Raw genomic sequence first — 24,693 nt, 5'->3', positions numbered from 1 at the left:
CTGTTTTTGTGTTCGCTCATAGTGCAAACAGGCCAGTGAACCACTTCCCCTGGCCGCCTTGGTTGTATAAGAAAAATATGGCGTCTGAGAAACGTTTAGAGATAGAATCTTTATTACACCTCATAGCTAGGACTAACAAGCTCCAAGGCACAGGCGATTTAGATAAAGATCTTTAAGACTGTATCTGTTTGCTTGTTGCTGTGGGAAGCAACACGACTTCACAGAAAATCGTCTCTTCGCCATCTGCGAAAACTTAAAAAAAGGCCAGTAATTGGTGGTTTCTTTCTTATTCAGAGATGCAGGTTTCTTAACTCTTGCTCTGATTCGACATGAATTTGCGCTGACGTGTGAGAGGGGAGATTTAGCGCCTCTAGAGCCCTGTGATTGGCTCAGGATGGGGTGAAGGTGGTATCGTTGGTGTACTTTGTGGGGGAAAAGGAATTTTTTTTCTGGAGAGGTGCGAAGCACTCGGGTGCGGAATTTTGGTCTGGGAAGCACTTGTAGTAGAGGCTCTGGCATGTGTGGTTGGTACTTGGGACCTGTCCTGGCACTTCCGAGGAATTTAGACTGGGGAGTCTGTGGTGAAGCTCTTACTGTACCGACAGTGTGACTTCAAATGCCTTGGACTACTCTTTTGCTGTAGGCAAAGTGCCTCATCTGTGTTGTTTTCTTAAGTAAATTGTGTTAAGAGATTATTCTGACAATTTACGTTTGCAATTATGTGTCAATTCTCTCTCCAGCATGATTTGCTTTGTACTTGTCACTAATTCTGCTTTTGTATCACGACTTGTTTATTGATGCTTATCATGATCTGTGTTTTACAAACGTAATAACTTAAGAAAACTTGTTTCTTGTTTTGAATACTGTAAAATTGTGGGATTTGCTTATATGTACAGGGACTGGACAAAAATATGGAAACACTGAAAAACACAACAGATTACCAAGGCCAGTACGTTGTAGGAAACCCGTTGTCATTCAAAACAGCTTCCAGCCGTCTCAGAATGGATACATCATACAGATCCCGAATGGTTTTCAAGGGGATCTGATACCATACTTGCTGCAAAACAGTTGCAAGTTCAGGTAACGGTGATGAAGATGGCTAGCAATCATACACCCAACTTTCCTAAATAGACTATTAAGGCTCAATGGTATTGAGATCTGATGACTATGATGGCCAGGATAGATACCAAACTTCATCCTCGTGCTTATAAAACCAGTCCTGGACGATGCGCCTTTAAGCTGTTGTGAACAGGGCCCCTATCGCCTTGGCACACATCATCATTGGGGGGCAAACATTGTACCATTAGATAGATCAGCTGAAATAACGACATAACCTTTGGCACTAATGCGACCTTGAAGAGTAACAACTGGGCCCATGAAATACCTCAATATGGCTGCCAAAATCGTCACCGAGACCCCGCCATGTTTTTCTCTTGGGACGTAAATCGGCCAGAAATAGGAAACAGTGTGAAACAAGACTCGTCCGACTAAATGACTTTCTTCCGTTACTCTGTAATGCAGACTTTATGGCTACAGCACCACGTTTTTCTGCTACGGGCGTTCAATCGCTGAAGACTAGTTTTGGAATTCCAACTCATTCTGCAGTTCCCTGGTTAAGGAGCTCCCTTCGTGTTGATGATGATGTTTGTTCTGTGGGGCACTCAATTGGGCGCTCATCAGCACCTGTACAAATTCCCAATCTGTACACAGTCCAGTCTAGCCACTTTCACAGTTGATGATGGAATGATGAGGACAGCACAAACACCCAGTCCCCGGGCGGAGAAAATCCTCAACTCGGTCGGGAATCGAACCCGGGACCCCGCTAGCAACGCTAGCCACTAGACCACGAACTGCGGACTTCCTTCGTGTTGTTTTGGTGCTGACAGGGTTTGCAAGCACTAGATTCAGTTCTGCAGTGACTTTTGTAGCTGTCACAACCCTCTTCAGTGGCCATCTGTCACGATCACTCAACACCCACCTTCGCCCGCGTTGTGACTTAATGGATAATGTTTTTCCGTTTTCCCTGTATGGGATATAAAACTTCGATATGGTGCCTCTTGAAAGACCTAATTCCTTGCCTCCTTTGATTATGGAAGCATACACACTCCTTGCTTCCGTTATTACGGAAGCACACATCATTCGAACATCAACGGTTTGTCCACGTTAGAATACACTTCGCCACGACATAATGCACTCACAGCTGCACAGAACACTGTTGTAACCACTACTGACTCTCGCAACGTAAGGAGAACGTTGCTCAGGTGCGGTTCGTGGTCAAATATATAAGCGCATCATCCAGACTTGGTTCAAATGGTTCAAATGGCTCTGAGCACTATGGGACTTAACATCTGAGGTCATCAGTCCCCTACAACTTAGAACTACTTAAACCTAACTAACCTAAGGACACCACGCATATCCATGCTCGAGGCAGGATTCGAACCTTCGACCGTAGCAGTCGCGCGGTACCGGGCTGAAGCGCCTACAACCGCTCGGTCACCGCGGCCGGCCTCCAGACTTGACTATCATCTGCATTTGTGTTCAGGCATGCATTTCCCCCGGTATTTCCAGCCCGTGTACTTTAATAGACCCAATTTTTAGACTGGATTCAAAACAACGAATATTTTTGTAAACAACCAACAAATTTCATTCTTAGATGCTGACTTTATCTCAAATTATCATCTACCTTTCTTGCTTTGCTGGTGTCAGATGTTTTCTCTTAATTTTCTTTTAGCGACTCTGCTGACTTTTTTGGAACTAATATCTGGCAATGATTTGTATATTCATATGAAAAATGTCAACTCAAGTCGTGGTTTGGAGTCCACTTTAGATTGTTGGGCTCTGTAACTAACTGTAAGAGTCAAGACAAAGTCGGGGAAAGGCAAGCGCATCTACACACCTTACGGCATATAGCGAAGAGCGCTTCACATACTTTCATCAACATCCTCTCCTGCTCGGTTAGCGAATGGTGCCTAAGGAGAATGACCGTTATTATGTGTCTGGATGAGTTCTAATTTCTGTGATTCTTTCCGCCAAGATCATTTCATAGGGTGTATGAATGGCGAAGCGAACAAGTTCTCGTTGATATGTACGCTCTTAGAATTTTAACAGTATACTTCACCATTATGCAGATCTCTTACGGCGTCTGCGAGAAAAATGGTTGAGCATCTCCGTACCGATCTCATGTGCACTTAACGAGCCCGTGACGAAAAGCGCCATTATTCCTTGGATCACTTCTGTCTGGCTTCGCAGACTGGCTATCTGAGACTGACCAGTCGAAAAAGTGTTTTGTAGAAGATTCAGATTCTCTTACGACTCTTACGATGAATTTTTTCCTGGAATCTACTTTTCCTTTAACAAGTTTTATCAGGCCATTTCGGATGTATACCCCTCGGTTTATACCCGTGGTCTAGGGGTAGCGTCTTTGATTCATAATTTAAACGACTTCGGTCCCGGATTCGATCCCCGATAAATAATCGGCATTGGCGGCCGAAGACTTCCGGCATAAGAAGTCACCCTCATTCTGCCAACGGCCTTGTCAAAGAGGGCGGAGGAGCGGATAGAGGTTCAGGGCACACTCTTGTCCTAGGGGTTGGAAATTGCCCCTAAAGGCGGAAGAATCAGCAATGATCAACGACATGAGAATGCAGAAGGCAATGGAAACCACTGCATTAAAGACACGCAACGTGTATCCACAGGACATGTGGCCTGTAATTGAAGAAGTGTCATGATGATCTCTCCATTGGCAAAAGATTCCGGAATAGTCCCCCATTCGGATCTCCGGGAGGGGACTGCCAAGGGGAAGGCTACCATGAGAAAAAGATTGAATAATCTACGAGTCGGGGCGTGGAATGTCAGAAGCTTGAGCGTGGTAGGGAAACTAGAAAATCTGAAAAGGGGAATGCAAAGGCTCAATCTAGATATAGTAGGGGTCCGTGAAGTGAAGTGGAAGGAAGACAAGGATTTCTGGTCAGATGAGTATCGGGTAATATCAACAGCAGCAGAAAATGGTATAACAGGTGTAGGATTCGTTATGAATAGGAAGGTAGGGCGGAGGGTGTGTTACTGTGAACAGTTCAGTGACCGGGTTGTTGTAATCAGTATCGACAGCAGACCAACACCGACAACGATAGTTCAGGTATACATGCCGACGTCGCAAGCTGAAGATGAACAGATAGAGAAAGTGTATGAGGATATTGAAAGGGTAATGCAGTATGTAAATGGGGACGAAAGTCTAATAGTCATGGGCGACTGGAATGCAGTTGTAGGGGAAGGAGTAGAAGAAAAGGTTACAGGAGAATATGAGCTTGAGACAAGGAATGAAAGAGGAGAAAGACTAATTGAGTTCTGTAACAAGTTTCAGTTAGTAATAGCGAATACCCTGTTCACCCTGTTCAAGAATCACAAGAGCAGGAGGTATACTTGGAAAAGGCCGGGAGATACGGGAAGATTTCAATTAGATTACATCATGGTCAAACAGAGATTCCGAAATCAGATACTGGATTGTAAGGCGTACCCAGGAGCAGATATAGACTCAGATCACAATATAGTAGTGATGAAGAGCAGGCTGAAGTTCAAGACATTAGTCAGGAAGAATCAATACGCAAAGAAGTGGGATACGGAAGTACTAAGGAATGACGAGATACGTTTGAAGTTCTCTAACGCTACAGATACAGCAATGAGGAATAGCGCAGTAGGCAGTACAGTTGAAGAGGAATGGACATCTCTAAAAAGGGCCATCACAGAAGTTGGGAAGGAAAACATAGGTACAAAGAAGGTAGCTGCGAAGAAACCATGGGTAACAGAGGAAATACTTCAGTTGATTGATGAAAGGAGGAAGTACAAACATGTTCCGGGAAAATCAGGAATACAGAAATACAAGTCGCTGAGGAATGAAATAAATAGGAAGTGCAGGGAAGCTAAGACGAAAACAGGAGTCGATTTAGAAGAGATAGGGGATCCAGTATTAGAATCGGAATTTAAAAGAGCTTTGGAGGACTTACGGTCAAATAAGGCAGAAGGGATAGATAACATTCCATCAGAATTTCTAAAATCATTGGGGGAAGTGGCAACAAAACGACTCTTCACGTTGGTGTGTAGAATATATGAGTCTGGCGATATACCATCTGACTTTCGGAAAAGCAACAATCCACACAATTTCGAAGACGGCAAGAGCTGACAAGTGCGAGAATTATCGCACAATCAGCTTAACAGCTCATGCATCGAAGCTGCTTGCAAGAATAATATACAGAAGAATGGAAAAGAAAATTGAGAATGCGCTAGGTGACGATCAGTTTGGCTTTAGGAAAAGCAAAGGGACGAGAGAGGCAATTCTGACGTTACGGCTAATAATGGAAGCAAGGCTAAAGAAAAATCAAGACACTTTCATAGGATTTGTCGACCTGGAAAAAGCGTTCGACAATATAAAATGGTGCAAGCTGTTCGAGATTCTGAAAAAAGTAGGGGTAAGCTATAGGGAGCGACGGGTCATATAGAATATGTGCAACAACCAAGAGGGAATAATAAGAGTGGACGATCAAGAACAAAGTGCTCGTATTAAGAAGGGTGTAAGACAAGGCTGTAGCCTTTCGCCCCTACTCTTCAATCTGTACATCGAGGAAGCAATGATGGAAATAAAAGAAAGGTTCAGGAGTGGAATTAAAATACAAGGTGAAAGGATATCAATGATACGATTCGCTGATGACATTGCTATCCTGAGTGAAAGTTTAGAAGAATTAAATGATCTGCTGAACGGAATGAACAGTCTAATGAGTACACAGTATGGTTTGAGAGTAAATCGGAGAAAGCCGAAGGTAATGAGAAGTAGCAGAAATGAGAACAGCGAGAAATCTAACATCAGGATTGATGGTCACGAAGTCAATGAAGTAAAGGAATTCTGCTACCTAGGCAGTAAAATAACCAATGACGGACGGAGCAAGGAAGACATCAAAAGCAGACTCGCTATGGCAAAAAAGGCATTTCTGGCCAAGAGAAGTCTACTAATATCAAACACCGGCCTTAATTTGAGGAAGAAATTTCTGAGGATGTACGTCTGGAGTACAGCATTGTATGGTAGTGAAACATGGACTGTGGGAAAACCGGAACAGAGGAGAATCGAAACATTTGAGATGTGATGCTATAGACGAATGTTGAAAATTAGGTGGACTGATAAGGTAAGGAATGAGGAGGTTCTACGGAGAATCGGAGAGGAAAGGAATATGTGGAAAACACTGATTAGGAGAAGGGACAGGATGATAGGACATCTGCTAAGACATGAGGGAATGACTTCCATGGTACTAAGGGAGCTGTAGAGGGCAAAAACTGTAGAGGAAGACAGAGATTGGAATACGTCAAGCAAGTAATTGAGGACGTAGGTTGCAAGTGCTACTCTGAGATGAAGAGGTTAGCACAGGAAAGGAATTCGTGGCGGGCCGCATCAAACCAGTCAGTAGACTGATGACCAAAAAAGAAACTCCTCGAATATTGTTGTTGTTATTGATTCCCCAAGGACCATATATAGTAAACTACAGTTGTAATCAAGCCGTTCTTCTGACTGAAAACAGCATTCGTCCTTACGTATTAATAACAAAGTAATCGATAGAAGAAGAATAACACATATTGAAATATTACCCAAGAGCGGAAGACAGCAATATCACACGTTTTGGGATGAGCCCTGATGGTTTGTTTGTTAAGTGAACGAAAAGCGAAGGTAAATTATTGCAGAGTGATACATTGGGACTTGTGGTAAATACGATTACATACAAGTTGTGCAGCACTGCGGCATATGTAACGTCACTGACTCGCTGAAGGAAATTTTGGTCGACAAAACAGTACTCTTTTGCTGAATGGCAACTATCGATATTTCATATTTATGAATTCTTCCGTCACTTCCTGGTGGGACGGTTTCAAATTTAAGGTTGAAAAACAAACTAATAGCGTTTTTGTTCTATCAGTGTTTCTTGATTTTCAGTCGGGAAGGAACTGACTAGCGTCTGCCAAACACACGAGTGTGTAGCAACCAAACACTAGAAACAAAGTTTCTCTCAACATACACTGAATTCTTGTTGATGAAATTAGGTGGGATATGTCAGACAGAGCGCTCATCATTAGTATCATGCACCGAACACGTTATTTTTGTTTTTTTGAGTCGTTAGTCTTCTGACTGATTTGATGCGGCCCGCCCACGAATTCTCTCCTGTGCCATCCTCTTCAGCTGAGCGTAGCTCTTACAACGCACGTCCTCATTTATTTGCTGAATGCATTCCAATCTCTTTCTTCCTCTACAGTTTTTAGCCTCTACAGCCCTCTCTAGTACCACGGAAGGCATTCCCTGATGTCTTAACATATGTCCTATCATCCTGTTCGTTCGGCTTGTCAGTATTTTCCACATATTCCTTTCCTCTCCGATTCTGCGGAGAACCTCTTCATTCCTTATCAGTCCACCTAATTATCATAATTCGTCTGTAGCACCACATCGCGAACGCTTCGATTTTCTTCTGTTCCAGATTTCCCGTATTCCATGTTTCGCTACCATACAATGGTGTGCTCCAAACGTACATTCTCAGCAGTTTCCTCCCCAAATTAAGACCTATGTTTGATACCAATAGACTTCTCTTGGCCAGGAATGTCCTTTTTGCCGATGCTAGTCTGCTTTTGATGTCGTCCTTGCTCCGTCCGTCATTTGTTATTTTCCTGACTGGCTGGGAATTCCTTAACTTCATCTTCTTCGTAACCATCAGTCCTGGTGTCAAGTTTCTCACTGTTATCATTTCTGCTACTTCTCATTGCTTTCGTCTTTCTTCGATTTACTCTCAGTCCATATTCTGTACTCATTAGACTGGTCATTCCATTCAGGAGATCCTGCAATTCTTCTCCACTTCTGGATAGGAATGTCATCAGCGAATCGTATCATTGATATCCTTTCACACCGAAGTTTAATCCCAATGCTTAACCTTTCTTTTATATCCATCATTGCTTCTTCGATGTACAGATTGAACAGTAGGGGTGAAAGATTACAGCCCTGTATTACACCTTTTTTAATCCGAGCACTTCGCTCTTGGTCGTCCACTCTTATTATTCCCTATTGGCTCTGGTACTTATCGTATATTACCCGTCTCCCTATTGCTTACCCCTATTTTTCTCGGAACTTCGGACATCTTGCGCCATTTTACATTGTCGAATGCTTTTCCAGGTTGACAAATCCGATGAACTTGTTTTGATTTTTCCATAGTCTTGTTTCCGTTATCAACAGCAGCGTAAGAATTACCTCTCTGGTGCCCTTACCTTTCCTAAAGTCAAACTGAGCGTCATTTAACACGTCCTAAATTTTCTTTTCCATTACAGTATTAAATTACAAATTACATGATATATAGTATCAAACACGGTACATAACGAAACTGCACAATAAATATACGAACTGTGTGACCGTAATACTAATTGTTTTAAGGAAAAGAAAGAAGGGTTTATTGTGGTACAAGCTAGTGGAGAGGAATATGATAATCAGGTTTGAGCTCTGGTAGTGTGTGGCTGGTCCCGTGATTCACGTGGGAGTGGGAATACTCTCAACTGCAACCGATCTTTCAGATCAAGATGGGGGTTCTGTGCCACAAGCTTGTTTAGCTCAACTGCTTCTAGTAAGATAAGCTTTTTCTCTTTGTTGGCTATATGTAACAGTTGTGTTGTGACTTTGTGCATATGCCATGTTCAGCAAAAGTGGTGTCTGACTAGTGTAATCTCCAGCTACAATCGCATAGAACTGTCGCAGGTACAATGACTGAGTACGATCCAGTCAACCGGCAACACACTCCTTGACATCTATCCCAATTATCACATTCATCATGTTTGTGCGCCTCTGTGGAATCTTTCTGACAGATGTATTAGCTACGAATATATTACCTAAGGCTGATACATGAAAATTTATGCCGGACCATGGCTCGAATCCGGGTTTCCCAGTTGTTCTGAGCGGTCGCCTTAACCAGTTCGACTATTCAGGAATGCTTTCATGACTGACCCCAGAGTACCCTGTGTCATACTGTCTACGATACCATCGCTCACAACTTTGCTTGGTTTCCCGTCACATGGTTTCAAACATATTCAACTTTAGTATTACGATAGTCATTTCGCCTATCGAGGCCTGTACTATTTATTTTTAACCATGTCTCAAGCAACATTCACTGATGACTATCTTGCAGCTGTACTAAATTTATGAAATTTATTCGCAATTGCGGAATTTTTCTCACAGCAGAAGTCAGGAGGAAGAAAGGGATGCCATAAGGGGAGAGGTACAGGAGATGGAAGACCAGTACCAAAGGAATGAGAGGATAAAATCTATAAGAAAATTAAAGAAGGTACTCAAGAATATAGATAGAAAATAACAAAATTTAAGGGCAGAGAGGGGCATTTGCTGACAGATAAACGAGATATTCCGGAGAGATGGAGAGAATACTTCACAGGACTTCAGGAGGAAAAACTTACCAGAGGTAGTAGGCCTTCTAATACACTGGAGATCCAAAGATAGAAGAATCCATATTAGAAGGTGTACAGAACGTAGTGCAAAGTCTTAAAAATTACAAAGCAACAGGAACTGTTGGAGTAACTGTAGAACTGTTGAAAAATGGGGGAACTGGCTTCCACAAGTGACTCCACAAACTTATCAAACTGATACAGAATCAGTAAAGGATCCCAAAGAGCGAGCCTTGTATGTAATTCAGCCAATACATATAAATGAAAACAAGACTTGTTGTTCGAATTACCAAGACATTACCATGTTGAATGTAATATCTAAGGTTTGTAGTATTATCTTAAATAAGCTAGTTTAATATGCAGAAGAGATTCTGGAAGACTACCAATGTGGATTTCGGCGTAAGGTCAACAACATATCAGCTATTCGTGCTGAGGCAAATACGTGAAATGGCGCATGAACGTGATATTGAGCTTCATAAGCTCTACATAGACTTCAAGCACGCTTTCGAGAGTCTTGATGGAAATTACAATGAAATGAAAACCCTTAGCTGCTTACAGGCGTTGACATACGTCAACGGGGACAGATGAAAATGTGTGGCCCGACCGGGACTCAAACCTGGGATCTCCTGCTTGCATAGCAGACGCTCTATCCATCTGAGCCACCGAGGACACAGAGGATAGCGCGACTGCAGGGATTTATATCTCTGGCACGCCTCCCGCGAAATCCACATTCTCAACGTATTGTCCCGCGCTACATTCGTAGTGCTCCCGCCCATTCTACTCATTACCCGCGGCGCGTTGCGATTCCCGTTAGAGTTCGGGCACTGTTTGTGCATTCGTACAGAAGAAGAACATGGTCAATTGGGCGGTGAGCCTTAACTATACATATACTAAGATGGTACTTGTTCTTTCGGACATGTCCGAAAGAACAGATACCATCTTAGTATATATATAGTCTTGACAGAGCAGAAATGCTGTCTGATTTGCTACTGCTTGGTTTACCATCTAAGTATGTTTCACATATTCAAGCAACATTGACTGGTTCCAAGTCTGCAGTACGAGTTGAAGAGCTCAGTAAATGGTTTAGCATTAGTAATGGAGTCTAACACCAGGCCACCATCTCTGCAATGCTTTATAAACTGACTCTCAAATCAGCTATTCGAAAGCTTCGAATGTCTGGTTATTTAACCGCAAAGCAAACCCAGATATGTGCATATGCTGATGATGCAGCATTTACTGGTAGCATAAGAGTTTCACTAGAAATAACAATATGTCAGCTGAAAGAAGCCGCCATAACTAGACGTCCTGGTATTAATCAAATGAAGACTAAGTTCAAGAATTTCACCAGGAAGGAAAATAATAACTTGGATAAACTATCAGCAGCAGAATTAGATTTTGAACGTGTGCAGAACTTTGTCTGTCAGATTCAATATTAACAGGACGAATTCGATGTACACTGAAATAAAACTGCGCGTCCTAAATGGTAACAGATGCTTCCATACGTTTAAGAACGTTTTGGCCTCTAGGTTATTAAATAGACAGCTGAAACTGCAAATGTATGATGTGACTACGCCAGTTGTAACATACAGCTGTGAAACACTGCTGTACTGATGAGCAGCAGCTCAGGATATTGAAATGAATGTACTGCGCAAGATCTATGGGAACGTTGAAGTGGATCGCTTCATACAGGGAGCTGACATTGTAAGAATAACAAAAATAGGGGAACAGCCTGGTTTGGACATGTCCTTAGGATGGATACTGGAAGAACAGCTGAAAAGGTTTTTGAATGGAGGGCTACTGGAAAAAGACAGAGAAGAAGGCCACGAAAGCGATGGGTAGATTATATGGAAGAAAATATAAACTCTCCACAGTTGCAGGAGAGCGGTGAAGCGTGCTGAAGAGGGCTGAACGTAGGAAATTTTTTTTAAGAAGCTAAGATCCACTCTGGACAGTAAGGTCGTGAGAAGAAAAAGAAGAAGAGTACTAATGTTGAATGTTTGTCTACTTGAAACCCTGTGGCGAGAATCCAAGTAAAGTTACGAGCTATGGGGTCGTAGACAGTATGATACTTGGAAGTTTGGGTCGGTCCTGGGAGCATCCTCAAATAGCCTAAGTGGTTAAGGCGACCGCTCATGACAAGCGTGAAATCTGGTTTCGAGTCCCGGTATGTCACGAACTTTCATTTGTCACCAATAGTAAATATATTCATACATAATGTAGCTAATGTCAGAAAGATTCCGCAATTTCGAATAAATTTCATAAATTTAATATAGCTACAAGATCTTCACCAATGTCTGTGTCTTCAGATGTTGTTAAAAATGGGTATTATAAGCCCTGACACGCAAAATGACGATCGTAATACTAATTTTGAATACGTTTATCTCCTTCGAAGCCCTGTGGTAGGAATCCAAGTAAAGTTGCGAGCATGGAAGCTTGAGTCGGTTCTGAAAGCATGCTCGGACAGCCGAAACTGTCCATTGATCAAGAATATATTCCGAGAAGACGTACCCGGATCCCAGCTGTGGAGAGTTGGGACTGGACAATGTTTACTTTCTGATGTTCCACGTGATCGTCGCTCTTATGTTGTACTACCGGAAGCGTGTTCTCAGTTTGGTTGTATTCTCCTTTACACTATTTTCTAACAAGATACAATGGCTTCACCAAGGTTTAACTTGTATTGTAATTTCATTATATTTATTGTTGTTGGGGCCATATGAGTTCACTGCCCTTAAAAGGCTGTGGGAGGGCGTACCAAATGAATATTCTTCTTTGACTGTGTTCATAAAAGGAATACGTGGTGTATATGAAGTGCTTTCCGCTTTGCGAATTAAAAGAAAAAAAAAGTATTTAAGGAGACCGCTCACGACAAGTGAAAAATCTGGGTTAGAGTTCGATCCGGCACAAATTTTCGTGCCGCGCGGGATTGGCCGAGCGGTCTTAGGCGCTGCAGTCATGGACTGTGCGGCTGGTGCCGGCGGAGGTTCGAGTCCTCCCTCGGGCATGGGTGTGTGTGTTTGTCCTTGGGATAATTTAGGTTAAGTAGTGTGTAGGCTTAGGGACTGATGACCTTAGCAGTTAAGTCCCATAAGATTTCACCCACATTTGAGCAAATTTTCGTGTGTAACTAATAGGTAATATCTTCATACCTAGTGCAGTTATTCTGAGAAAGATTTCACAATTGTGAATAAATTTCATAAATGTAGTTGTATAGCTACAAGATCGTCTCGAATCTCTGCTTCTTCAGACATTCTTAAAAGTAAGAATCACATTCATCTCCACAAACTTTTACCAGAATATGATTTTCATTAACATTTACATTGTTTTCCTTATTACCTTTAGTAGTACATTGACACAACTTGTATATTTTAATACTGTGTCTTTAGTTATGTACTGTGTTTGATGCTGTCCATTTTGTAAATTGCAATCTAATTGTAATTTAGCGCATCTGGTGCATAACACGTGTGATGAGCGTTCGATTTGACATTTCTCACCTCAATTTCAAGACGAAAGAGTCATTATGTGTTGATAGTCCCTTTGTTCCAATTTTTTTGATTCCAACACGCTAGTGTCTCTTGCGGACTTAGTTGGTTTTTCCCTTAACGTAGCGAAAACTGATTCGAAATAAAAAACGTTTGCAGAACAGAAAAGCAGTTTCAACGTTCTGCACCGCAATTTCGTATGAGGGCTCATTTCAATGGTTTGCATAGTCTTAAATTAGACAGATGGGAGGAGCCATTCCAACCGAGAACTCTGCAATCTTGTATTTGGAGTGGTATACATGTAATGTGTAGCTGTACGAGATGCAACAGGTAGCTCAGTTGAAAAACACTGCCACATAATGTGGAGGCCCGGAACGTAGTAACGATGAGACTTAAGTTTTAATTCGCTACAAATTTGCGAGTAGCATACTTTTCAGATGTAGCGCTTTGTAGTTGAAATGTTTCGATTAGATAACTCTGCTGTTTTCAAGATTAAAAGCCCTTCCGTGTGGCAATTAGCCTTTATATAACCAGATATCGACGAGAAATGAGTTCTATAAACAGTCTCAGTTTAGTTATTTGCAAGTAAATGTTGGAGACAGTGTAATGAAGGTGTCAGTTGAGTAACGGTTGAAAAAATATGAGGAATCTATATGCATTACTGAGTACCTGTCAGACAAGAAGAAACAGTTAGTAGTTTTTGGAGATTTCAATGCAGATTTCTTAAAAGACTCTGACACAAATATAAACTGGAATCATTATTTGGCTGTTTCAATATGATTTCAGTGGCAAATTTTCCACCTAGCGTACGGTAGGCAGGCCATGATTAATAACATTTTTACAGACAGTACTCAGGCTGTGACGAATAATGTGTGCCACATTGTCAATGGACTGTCTGATCATTATGCACAGCGAATGGAAATAAACAATGTAGCACCTTACAGGTCTGAGGATGTTAGTGCAAAGAGTGAGGCTTATTAATGAGAACAGAGTACGATGCTTTAAGAATATGTTAATAGAGGTGGTATGGGATGAGGCACTTACAGTGTTTTCAAACGAAAAGTGTCGAATACTTCCGATAAACGTGGGTCCAGAAATGCATACTTTCTGAGGTAAGTCAAATAAACATAATTTCGGAAATGCATACTTTTTGCGATAGCACATTTTACAGAAGATGCTCAGTGTGGCGTCCATTCATGACAATGCACCTCTCTGCCCTCCGCCATAAGAAATGACGCAGCGTTTGAAGTATATCCGCTGTTGTACCTGCTGGCACGCATTGAAGACGTGACTTTGTAGTGTCCGCACGTCGTTTATCGACGTGACGTAGACCAATTCCTTCAAGTATTCCCATACCCAAAATTCTAACGGGTTGAGATCTGGGGAACGTACAAGCCAAGGTGTGGGGCTCCCGACCGATCCACCAGTCCTGATATTTCTGTGTCAGATGCTCGCGCGCATAGTGACGAAAGCGTGCCGGTGCGCCATCATGCGCGAATCACATCTGTATTCGCTGCTGCAAAGGCACTACCTCCCTCAAGGTAAGCAATGCATTATTGAGAAAGTCCAGATAATGCGCCCCATTTAACCTTTGTGGTAGCACATATCGCCCTATTAATCTATCGCTAAGTACGCCTACCCATACTTTGACTGAGAATCGGTGTTGATGCCCTCTTTCCTTAACTGCTTGGGTATTACATGCTGGTTATCGAAATTCACAACACCATCTCTTGTGAAACCTGCCTCATCGGTAAATAAAATCTTGGATGTGAACAGTGGATATGAGGCACACTTCTGCAACAGCCATTGACAGAATCCCCATGATGATCCTCTGGCCTCAGGGCAGCCGGCTCTCTGTGGCCGAGCGGTTCTAGGCGCTTCAGTCCGGAACCGCGCTGCAGCTGTGGTCGCAGGTTCGAATCTTGCCTCGGGCATGGATGTGTGTGATGTCCTAAGGTTAGTTAGGTTTAAGTAGTTCTAACTCTAGTGGACTGATGATCTCAGATGTTAAGTCCCATAGAGATCAGAGCCATTTGAACCATTTGGCCTCAGAGCCTGAACGCGCTGTAGACAGCAGTTGTTCATGAAATAAGCATCCCCCCCACCCAGATAAGAGAGTGAGACAGACACACCGTCTGCTGCTGCTAAGTGTCGCACACTGGTCCCAGGGGGTTTCTTCCATCGAACGTAGCACACGCTCCTCCGTGTCAGGCGTGCGGACTGTGCGGGGCCTTCTACTGTCAGTCTTCTGTCCGAGGTGCAGGGGTATCTGTGTCCCTCACTCGTTGGGAAAAAGCCTGCCGAACACCTTAGCACAGGGCATTCTGCTCTGTGGATATTTTTCAGCGTAGAGGGCACGGGCTCGCAGACTACATCTATTTGCTAAACCAGAGCAGAATATCATGTCCACCATTTCACTTGTCGAGTAGTAAACTCCCTTTGCTAACAAGTGGTGGAAAAGAGAAAATGTAAATGTACTACACTATTTGTACATACAAACAGTGCAATAACATTGAATCCGCGTTTGGAAGAAGGTAAAACACCATGATATGTACTCAGGGCTGACAGTAAGGCACACAAAAACCACGAAAACTAACGTGCCTACAAAACTACTCGAACCACACAACTGACTGCAGACCACATAATGGTAGGTAGAGTACCGTGAGTAAAATATCATAATACCCCGCTGACCCATTTAACGGAGCACCATCGCAACGACTGTGCTAATATCCGCAACCAAGTGTCACGGAGCCCTTCCTATAAACACATGTTTATCTGGGAAAGTATGGGGTTCCGGACCCATATTTCGATGAGATCTACCACCTCTCAAAGTGTTCGACATTTTTTTAACACACTGTATTGAAAGAGGTACTTACGTGAAATTCAATATGCTCCACAATAAATATTTGTCAATATTTCATAATAGCTTACCTAAAAAGTTATACAGAAAGTCTATTAGAGAAATAAGAAAGCCGTGGATAACTAAAAGGATTAAAATATCGTGTAAGAGGAAAGGGAAGTTTATAGAGGATGTAACTAAATCCCCTCCGCAGACGTCAAGGACACGTATTGGGTACCAAGACGGGTAAATTTAGCATGTAACTCATGTCCGGTAACGTACTGTTTTCCCGCTACATGCAAAACTCCACAAACACGTTTGGCACCACTGACTAGGGCATGAGCTACGTCTTTCACCAATCACCTGTTGTCTCATGCCCACTGCAGGTTTGTTTACATGCCATTCAGGCGAGTTTGTGATTTGCCCAGAGAGGATTGTACTTGTTGCATCTGTGGTTTTCGTTCATACTGTAGTTCTGCGCCTGCGCAGTGCCGTTGTGCCGCTGTGCATGTGGTCTTTGTTCATGCTGCACTACTGTACAGCAGTAATCGTTCACTATGGTACAGAATGCAAGCTGTACGTACATTTCATTTTTAGTGAGTTGCACTTGAGCACGGTAAACTACACGTTTGTGGAATTCGCTTACAGCATGTTATTTGTACGTCGAAGCTCGGTGAAGTGGAAGGGCATTTTGTCAGTTGTATGCGGAGCGTTTCCAACACCACCGACTCCTTCGCGCTACCTCTTTGCTACGCTTTACGAGGGGGTCTCGGAGAAGGATACGCTCACCACCAGCAGGGTCGATTGTGGTGGTACACGGCGGCGCCGCTCATCCCATTTTAAGAGGCTGTACTCCGTACAGTGGAAGAGGACGGTGCGACAAGTAGCAGAAACATAGCAGGTAGACAAAATGTAGACTACCAAACCGTCTGGCGTGTTCTGTATGAGCAGCATCTACGCCTGTACCATCCTCGGGAGGTATAGGCAATGCAGCCACAGAATTTTGCGTCACTTGCCCACTTCTGCCGGTGGTTCGTGAACCGCTGTGTGGGCGAGCCCGACTTCTCTTGGCGGATCCTTTTCACGGATGAAGCCAGTTCACTAGGAAAGGTGTTCTCACTTCCCACAGCAATCATGCATGGGCTGATGGAAACACGCATGCTGTGCGGCCCCATGGGTTTCAGGAACATTTGGACAAGGTTCCTGAAAGGACATGTGATTAGGGCATACTTCTTCCACTACATCTCATTGGTGCCGCGTACTTGCGGTTCTTGGACGGTGTACTGCATGGGCTCTTGAAAGACGTGCCACTTTGTGTGCTTCAAAACAAGGACGTTGGCACACCACCTGCTATCACTGCAGTTCAAAATGGTTCAAATGTCTCTGAGCACTATGGGACTTAACATCTGATGTCATCAGTCCCCTAGACTTAGAAAATACTTAAACCTAACTAACCTAAGGACATCACACACATCCATGCCCGAGGCAGGATTCGAACCTGCGACCGTAGCAGTCGCGCGGTTCCGGACCGAAGCGCCTAGAACCCCTTGGCCACCCAGGCCGGCTTCTGCAGTCCGACAGTATATGGTCCAATGATTTGGGCAACACTGACTAGGTCGTGGTGGACCGATTGCTAGGCCTGCACATTCTTCCGACTTGAATAAGCTGGGCTACTACCTTTGGGGTCACATGAAATCCTTGATTTACGAGATCACTGTGACATCCGAGGAAGGCCTATTGGCGCGGGTTATGACTGTGGCGGGTGCTGGAGGTCGAGGGTTTGGTAATCATGCGTACCAGAACATGGTATGGAGGTACCGTATCTGTTTTGACGACGGTGATCGTCACATCGAGCCCTAGTTGTAAGGTGACCAAACGGTAAGCAGCAGGAGTCAGCAAGTAACGTATGTTGTGGTATTTTGTATGTAATAGGAAAACGGTACGTTTCTGGACATCAGCTCCGATGCTAAACTTAACCGTCTTTGTCCCCCCTACAAGTCCTCAATGTCGGTAAAGGGAATTTACTTAAACCCTTGCATTCTACAAAGAACACTGTAATATTTTAAGGAAAATCATTAAATGTCCGTAACTATGAGTGTCCCGACAAAAATTAATAAAGCAGATAGTATGATTAAATCTGTATGAGATACTGAGAAATGAGAGACAGGACAAATAGTCAGCGTGAAGGATAACACAACAATTATACTAATGTGACTGATAATCCACAGATTGAAAGTATATTTTACAATCACTTTCTAAATGCAGCAGCAAACAAGGGATTAAATGGTTCAGTTAAAAAAGCAAGAGAATGTACTCAAAAATGTCGTTCCACAAAACTTTAAGGAACTAGAAGTAGCATTAACACCCTTCACTGAAATTAGTAGAATTCCAAACATTCTAAACATTGGAAGCTCATGTGGCGTTGATGGAATTTCTAACAGGATTATGAAAAGTTATTCTAAGTGAATAAGAAATATCCCTAGTGATAATGTAATGCATCATTAACACAGGGAATTTTTCCAAAGAGACGAAAATAAGCAATTTTTAAACCTGTTTATAAGAAAGGCGATGAGAAAGACTTAACTAATTATAGTCAAGCTTCCTTACTGAAGTCATTTTCCAAAATTTTCGAAAAAGTAACATACTCAAGAGCAGTGTCACATTTAAGTGGAAACAGTTTACTTAGTACATCACAGTTTGAAATCCAGAAGAGCTGTTCAACTGAGAGTCATACTTATACATGGACTCCAAAATATTAAAAGCCTTAAATAACGAAATTTAGTATGTTCTATGATATTTCCAGGACGTTTGATTGCATACGTGATGTAACTCTATTAGAAAAACTTAAGTTTTATGGAACTGATTGCTTTACACATAACTGGTTTGAATCACAACAAACAGAATGCAAAAAGGTATGCTGAACAAGTCAAAGAACGTTGGAAGAAGAGAAAATTTTAGCTGTTGTTGTGAAATCATGAAGGGAGCCCCATAAGGTTCAATTTTGGTTCCACTCCTGTTCCTTTCATATGTGAATGACTTTTCACTTAACATTCATCAAGTAGTATTGGTACTTTTTGCAGATATTAATGTTATAATAAATTCCATTAGGTGAGAAGCAACAGAAGAGATTGTTAATCATGTTTTTAAAGGAATTGTTAAGTGGTTCTCTGAAATTGAACTCTCTCTGAATTTTGAGAACAGACACAGTATTCAGTTCTGCCCAAAAGTAGAATCACACCAGCACTATTGATGTAGGACATAAATAGAAGTCAGTAAACAGGATGGAATGCTCCAAATTTTTGTATGTACATATTGGTGAAAACTTCAACTAGAAAAAGAATACTACTGAGCTGTTCAACAATTACTTTCAGGTATTTTTACTCTTCATATAATTTCTAGTCTTGCAAACAAACGTCCGCAGCTCGTGGTCGTGCGGTAGCGTTCTCGCTTCCCACGCCCGGGTTCCCGGGTTCGATTCCCGGCGGGGTCAGGGATTTTCTCTGCCTCGTGATGACTGGATGTTGTGTGCTGTCCTTAGGTTAGTTAGGTTTAAGTCGTTCTAAGTTCTAGGGGACTGATGACCATAGATGTCAAGTCCCATAGTGCTCAGAGCCATTTGCAAACAAACGACTCAGCGTCCTCCAGTTAATAACGTCGGGTGGAATAATTTTCTAGGGTAAGTCATCACTTAGAAACAATGTAGTGACTGCACAAAAGTGAGCAGTAAGAATAAGCGGTGTTCACCTGTGGTTGCCTTGTAGGTTCAACATCAAGGAGTCAGGCATTTTAACTGCACCACCACAACACATATATTCGCTAACTAAATTAGTCACAAATAATTGAAGAAACGTCCCCCCCATGAAGCATGAATCTTGCCGATTGTGGGGAGGTTTGCATGCCTCAGTGATACAGATAGCAGTACCGTAGGTGCAACCACGTATGTGTCGAGGGGCCAGAGAAATGTGTGGTTCCTGAAGAGGGGTAGCAGCCTTTTCAGTAGTCAGGATGATTGACTAGTCTGGTCTTGTAACATCAACCAAAACTACCTTACCGTACTGATACTGAGAATGGTTGAAACTAATGGGAAATTATAGTCATAATTTTTCCCGAGGGCATGGGATATACTGTATGGTTACATGATGGCGGCTTCCTCTTGGGTAAAGTATTGCGGAGGTAAAATAGGAACCCATTAGGATCTATGTGCGGGGCTAATCAGGACGTCGTTATCAGGAGAAACAAAACTGGCGTTCTATGGAGCGTGGAATGTCAAATCCGTTAATCGGGCAGGAAGGATAGAAAATCTGAAAAGAGAATTAGATAGGTTAAAGTTAGATATAGTGGGAATTAGTGAATTCTGGTCAGGTGAATACAGGATTATAAAGACAAAATCAAATAGGGGCAGTGCAGGGGTAGGTTTAATAATGAGTAAAAAAATAGGAACGCGGTTAAGCTACTATGAACAGCATACTGAACGCATTATTGGTGCCAAGATAGACACGAAACCCACACCCATCACCATAGTACAAGTTTAAATGCCAACTAGCTTCGCAAATGAGGAGGAGATCGAGGAAATGTATGATGAGATAACAGAAATTATTCAGATAGTTAAGGGAACCGAATATTTAATAGTCATAGGGGACTGGAATTCGATGGTAAGAATAGAAGAGAAGGAAAAATAGTAGGTGAACATGGACTAGGGAAGAGGAATGAAAGAGGAAGCCGCCTGGTAGATTTTGCACAGAGCATAATTTAATCATAGCTGACACTTGTTATAAGAATCATGAGCGAAGGGTGCATACGTGGAAGAGAACTGGAGACACCAGGAGGTTTCATAATCATTATGTAATGGTTATACAAAGATTTAGAAACCAAATTTTAAATTGTAAGGCATTTACAGGGGCAGATATGGACTCTGACCACAATTTATTGGTTATGAACTGCAAATTAAAACTGAAGAAATTGCAAAAAGGCAGCAATTTAAAGAAATGGGACCTGTATAAACAGGTTGTATAGAGCTTCAGAGGGAGAATTAGCGAACGACTGGCAAGAACAGGGGAAAGGAATAGAGTAGAAGAAAAATGGGTAGCACGGAGGGATGAAGCAGTGAAGGCAGCAGAGGATCAAGTACGTAAAAAGACGAGGGCTACTAGAAATTCTTCGGTAACACAAAAGATATTGAATTTAATCGATGAAAGGAGGAAATATAGAAAAGCAATAAACGAAGCAGCCGAAAGGGAAAGCAAACGCCTAAAAAATGAGATCTACAGGAAGTGCAAAATGGCTAACAAGAATGGCTGGAGGACGAATGTAAGGAAGTAGTAGCATATATCACTAGGGATAATATAGACGCTGCCTCAAATGAAAGAGACCTTTGGAGAAAAGAGAACCACCTGTATGAATAGCAAGAGCTCAGATGGAAAACCAGTCGTAAGCAAAGGAGGGAAAGCAGGAAGGTGGGAGGGTCTATACAATGGAAATGTACTTGAGGGAAATATTATGTAAGTGGTGGAGATGAGAAGGGAGATATGATACGGCGTGGAGAATTTGACAAAGCACAAAAGATTTAAGTCGAAACAAGGCTCCGTGAGTAGACAACATCCCATTAGAGCTCTGTTAGCCTTCGGAGAGCCAGCTATGACAAAACTCTTCCACCTGGTGATCAAGATGTATGAGACAGACGAAATACCCTCCAACTTAAAGAAGAATATAATAATCCCAAATCCGAAGAAATCAGGTGCTGACAGGTGTCAAAAATATCGAACTATCAGTTTAATAAGTCACAGCTGCAAATACTAATACGAATCCTTTACAGACGAATGGTAAAACTGGTAAAAGCCGACCTCGGGGAAGATCTGTTTGGATTGCGGACAAATGTAGGAATAAGCGAGGCAATACTGACCCTACAACTTCTCACAGAAGGTAGGTTATAGAAAGGCAAATCTACGTTTATAGAATCTGTAGACTTAGAGAAAACTTTTAACAATGTTGAATGGATTGCTCTCTTTCAAATTCTAAAGGTGGAAGGGGTAAAATGCAGGGAGCGAAAGGCTATTTACAATTTGTAGAGAAACCAGATGCCGATTATAGGAATCGAGGGGAACAAAAGAGAAGCAGCTGCTGTAGTCTTTCCCTATGTTATTCAGTCTGTATATTGAGCAAGCAGTAAAGGAAACAATAGAAAAAATTGGAGTAGGAATTAACGTCCCGGGAGAAGAAATAAAAACATGAAGTTTGCCTACGACATTGTAATTCTGTCAGAGACAGCAAAGGACTTGGAAGAGCAGTTGAGCGGAAATGACAATATCTTGAAAGGAGGAAAAAATGGTTCAAATGGCTCTGAGCACTATGCGACTTAACTTCTGAGGTCATCAGTCGCCTAGAACTTAGAACTAATTAAACCTAACCAACCTAAGGACATCACACACATCCATGCCCGAGGAAGGATTCGAACCTGCGACCGTAGCGGTCTCGCGGTTCCAGACTGACGCGCCTAGAACCGCACGGCCACACCGGCCGGCTTTGAAAGGAGGACATCAACAAAAACAAAACGAGGATAATGGAACGTAGCTGAATTAAATCGGGTGATGGTGAGGGAATTAAATTAGCAACTGTGACACTTAAAGTAATAAATGAGTTTTGCCATTTGGGAAGCAGAATAACTGATGATGGTCGAAGTAGAAAGGATATAGACTGGCAATGGCAAGAAAAGCGCTTCTGAAGAAGAGAAATTTGTTAACATCGAGCTCAGATTTAAGTGTCAGGATTCCTTTCTGAAAATATTTGTGTGGAGTAGCCATGTACAAAAGTGAAACTTGGATGATAAACAGTATACACAAGAAGAGAATAGATGCTTTTGAAATGTGATGCTACTGAAGAATGCTGAAGATTAGATGGGTAGATCACGTAACTAATAAGGACGTACTGAATAGAATTGGGGAGAAGAGGAATTTGTGGCACAACTTTACTAGAAGAAGGGATTGGTTGGTAGGACATCTTCTGAGGCATCAGGGAATCACCAATTTAGTACTGGAATTAAGTGCGGGGGTTAAAAATCGTAGAGGGAGACCAAGAGATGAATACAGTAAGCAGATTCAGAGGGATGTAGGTTGCAGTTGTTACTCAGAAATGAAGAGGCTTGCACAGGATGGAATAGCATGGAGAGCTGCATCAAACCAGTCTCAGGACTGAAGACCACAACAACGACAACACAATTCAAGAGGAATAGTGGTGTTCATATCTACAATGCTAGAGGAAAAAAATAGCTGTATTACTCGTTATTAAAGCTGTTAGTGCCTCAGAAAATTCAAAATACAACAACAAAACGTTGTGGTCATTTACCACATAACATAAAAATGTCCGACAGATAGCAAAGCAAATTTTATTTCCAACCTAAAACCATTTCTCCGGGACAGCTCCTCTTCTATAAAAGATTTTTTATTTGTAAAAAATTCTTCTTTCTGAGTGTCGCTGCGTGAGTAGGACTAAAAATAAAAATAAAATTAATTGAAAAAATGGTCAAGTATTTTATGAAAGGAATTGTCTAAAAGTGAGAGACAAAACAGATTAGAGAAAAATTTGACAGGCCTTTGAATGTTGCACGAAACCATGTACAGGAAATGAGATACCAAGTGTTTAACTTGTAATCTTAGAATTTTAAAGAGTACTGTGGGGGGGGGGGGGGTATTTGTCTTGTGGAGTGTGTAGGCAGTGCAGTTAGCAGTTGTATTGTTGTTGACATAATTCTGTCATCTATTCCCAAATATACAAAAAGTACCAGCAATATTTATGTCTCATAAAAGTTACAACAGGGAATTCTTCAGCTATTTGAACACTTGAATAATGATAACAAAATCAACAGCTATATTGGAATCCAACGTCGTTCATTCTTTTTAACACATGACGTTGGATTCCAATACAGCCGCTGGTTTCGTTATCATTATTCAAGACTTCACGTCTGCCTGCTGTCCCACTTTCCTTGATGGACTACCAAAGAATCCATCAACTATCTGGAAAGAGAATACACGTTGTTAGTCGGCACATAATTTACTGCAGATGTTTTTGAGCATCATTCAAAGTCACACCAAATGTTTCTCTAATTTCTTACTCACAGACAAAGCATTTCACGAAACATTTGACCATTTTTTCAGTTCTTTTTATTTTTTATTTTCAATTTCTGTTCGGAAAAGTGTTGTTGACGTGTCTTAAACTTATTAATTGATTAGAAGGAAGCTATTTGAAAATCAAATATCAAACCAATGCAAATTTTTGTACGCAAAAATCTGCTCATAGGAGAGATGTATTTTTTGACACCTCATTTATTTTCCTAGAGGCGGCTATTCTCAAAGTGTCCTGAATTTAGTAGGTGTTTTGAAGGATACCTGTTTGACAGTTGAACATCACACCAATACAACTTTTTATGTGCAAAATAGCTAAGCCTTGAAGAGTGAACTTTTTGACACGTAATTTACATTGGTAGCAGCAGCTGCCCGTAAAATATTCCAACTTTCCTTGAAATCATTAAGATTTTCCTAATTACCTTGATGTTTTTCAAGCAAATAAATATTTTTTGAATATATTCATTGATGATAACATTCATGTAAACATACCGTGTAAAGTTACTCTTTTCATAGCATTTCGATAAAAGATGTCGTCAGTTGATCAAAGGAACATGTAACTAGCTAAGAAGTCCTGTAATACTTCCTCGATTTCACTGAGGATAGCAACGTCGTCAGGGGGACTTAACATTGTCATCCTTTCACCTTGAAATATAGTAACACTTTTAAATCTTTCTTTTTTTTACTTTTATTGATTCGCGATGTGTAGGTTGAACAATAGAGTAGAAAAACTGCATCTCTGTCTTACAGCTTTGTTAATTAGAGTAATTTTGGTCTTTCTTTGTCTCTGCATCGTCTGTGG

At 41.8% G+C, this 24,693-nt stretch overlaps 1 protein-coding gene across 2 annotated transcripts in view; it reads right to left on the bottom strand.

The window, feature by feature from the left end:
• Positions 1-24,693, bottom strand: part of LOC124796361 — a 211,235-nt gene that overhangs the window by 146,525 nt on the left and 40,017 nt on the right. The window lies entirely within an intron of this gene.

Source organism: Schistocerca piceifrons, chromosome 4, assembly GCF_021461385.2.
Source record: "Schistocerca piceifrons isolate TAMUIC-IGC-003096 chromosome 4, iqSchPice1.1, whole genome shotgun sequence".
Classification (NCBI taxonomy): Eukaryota; Metazoa; Arthropoda; class Insecta; order Orthoptera; family Acrididae; genus Schistocerca; species Schistocerca piceifrons.
This window is presented reverse-complemented; position numbering and strand designations above follow the sequence as displayed.